The sequence below is a fragment of the Ursus maritimus genome, unplaced genomic scaffold (assembly GCF_017311325.1).
Source record: "Ursus maritimus isolate PB19 unplaced genomic scaffold, ASM1731132v1 scaffold_22, whole genome shotgun sequence".
NCBI classification, from domain to species: domain Eukaryota; kingdom Metazoa; phylum Chordata; class Mammalia; order Carnivora; family Ursidae; genus Ursus; species Ursus maritimus.
In genome coordinates, this window is record NW_024424675.1 from 40,540,859 (window position 1) to 40,543,424 (window position 2,566).

Genomic DNA, 2,566 nt, shown 5'->3' on the forward strand with positions numbered 1-2,566 from the left:
GGGGGGGGGGGGGTAGAATCAAAGTTGAGGCACGCGGCAAGAAGGCCAACGATCCAGCTTGGTTAAAGAGGAGAGAGCGTCGTGATGAACAGTCATTGGAAGGTGAGCCTCCGAAGCCTCTTAGGGAGTGGGGGTCCCAGCGGTCCTGGTGTACAGGAGCTCTGCTTACCTGCTAAGAGAGTACCTGCCGTCCTTCCTCCCTCGGGCCATCTGCTCCACCTGGTGTAACCTGATGTGGGTTCCCACAGCGGGCGTGGGGTGAAGTCGGAAGCCAGCCGCGCACCCCGTCTTGTCAAGGCGAGGCAGAAGACAGGGCCAGCCACTCCAGGATCGCTGCCAGGGAACGTGCAGAAGAGGCTTGTCTCGGGCGGGAGAGCAGATCTCAGCGGCCCCCCCGCCCTCCAGCATCTGAAAGTTCATAGAGGCCTCCACCGGGCCCGGCCACGCCCACTGTCCAGAGGGTCTCCACACCGCGGTGCTCACTCATTTGCACCTTGAAAATGGCTGGAAAGGCGGGAACCCGCAGGCGCACGCTCCACGGACAGGGCGGGGCCAGGAGCCTCCAATGCCCGGCGCTGACGGGTCAGCGGCGGTCACCGCCCCTGCGTGACCTCCCAGACCCCTCCGCACACCGCTTTCCAGACACGTGAACAGGCCTGGGAGGCGCTGCGAGCCACTGCGCGGGACTGGGGTGCGGCCCGGGCTCCTTTGGGGAGGCTGGAATTGAACTTGGAGGACCAAGGCCTGCAGTTCAGAAGGAGCGAGCCCAATACCCGGTGAGCACCTGCGAGTTAGCGGGTCATCCCCTTAAAGCTGCCCAGGGCGCCACAGCTTTGCCTTTCTGGAACGTGGCCAGGCCAGGTTCAAGCCAAGGCACACTCTTATGCTCTGCATGTCTTTGCTGGAGGGTTGGGGGGAGGGGTGTGCTCTGTGCAAATTGCTGTGCTTGGAAACGAGATTCAAGAAGGTCTCAAGGTTTACGCCTCCCCGATATCAAAGATTCCTGCTGTGAGTTGTAATATTTTTCCGTTCTTCAGTGTTGCTTAAGGGGTACTGTGAAAACTTGCTGTATTTTATTTTTTGTTTTAAGATTTTATTTTTGAGCCATCTTACACCCATCATGGGGCTGGAACTTACCAACTTGAAGTAAGAGTATTTGCTCTACCGACTGAGCTAGCTGGGCACCCTCTATATTTTATTTTTAAAACTTGCATAAGATAGTCTGAAAACAACGGTGAAAGTGGGTGAAGCTGCCATTTAGTTAGGAATCCAAACTTTAGAGCCAGAGGACCTGGTTCTGATGCTGCTTTGGTGCTTTATAGCTGTGTGATACGGAGAATTGCATGCGTTCTTTGTTAAACACTTCCTCGTGTGGGAAATGGGCGCCGTAATAATACCCCACTCATGTAGCTCTGTAAGAAGTGAATGAACTTAAATAGGTCAGGCACTTAGCACAGGCTGGTGCATAGGAAGCACAAGATCAATGTCGGGTCTTACTTGTTACTGCAGCTGCTTCTGTGCAGAGCTCAGAATTAACCTGTTGTCTCATTCACCTACCTGAACTTTTTGTGAATGCGTCATTAACTTGGAAAGTTTGCAGCCCCGCCCTTGCCATATCTATAGGATACTGTATATATCATTAGCTAGTGCTGCAAGGACAGGCGATAACAAGGAAATGTGTCACATCTATTGGAATGCTAGCATATCACTTTGGGGGTGTTTTCTGTTGTTTCTCATTTGATTGTAACATTTGTTATGTCCTCTGTTGTCATTTTCTCTCTCTTTTAAAATTTTTTAAATTCCAGTATAATTAACAGTGTTATATTAGTTTCAGGTGTGTAATATAGTGATTCAACAATTCTATATATTGCTCGGTGCTCATCATAGGTATACCAAAAAATTTGGAATGCTTCATGAGTTTGTGTGTTATCTCTGCTCAGGGGCCACACTAATCTTCTCTGTATTGTTCCACTTGTAATAGAGGTGCTACTGAAGTGAGCACTGTCGTTTTCCTGTTTTGGATTATATATATTTATTGAATACATTATGTATTTTATGTCTTTTATATGTAAAGTATCTTTCATAAGTATCTGTATGATATATGTACAAATATATTAACATTTGCAATATAGTTTTATAGTTTTTATAGTTTTATATAAATAAAAAATATATATAAAATATAAAATATATAAAATAAAAATATAGTTTTATAATATATAAACATACATATCATTAGAGATACATGTATTTTACATAGGTATATATTATATAAAATGTCATTTTTATATCATTTGAGATGTGAAATATCTCAAAAATAGAGAAAGGTACAGATAATAGGATAATCAACACCTATGTATGTATTACCCAGATATAGTAAATATTAACTTTTAAAAAGTTGTTTAATTTTTTAAAGAAACAAAACACTACAGATGCAATTGCCTCTACTCTCTTCCATTTCCTCCCCTATCTGTCTCTTTTTCCCACCCCCAGTTAATGCTATTCTGAAGTTGCTGTGTATCTTCTCCATCTCTGATTTTAATATTTTAGCATAAATGTATGGTCCACA

At 44.9% G+C, this 2,566-nt stretch overlaps 1 non-coding gene across 1 annotated transcript; it reads right to left on the reverse strand.

Moving 5' to 3' along the window:
• Nucleotides 1-1,895: 1,895 nt before the first annotated feature.
• On the reverse strand, nucleotides 1,896-2,002 carry LOC121104661. The gene has a single exon (XR_005837011.1). It is a non-coding gene; the product is annotated as a U6 spliceosomal RNA (small nuclear RNA).
• Nucleotides 2,003-2,566: the final 564 nt, after the last annotated feature.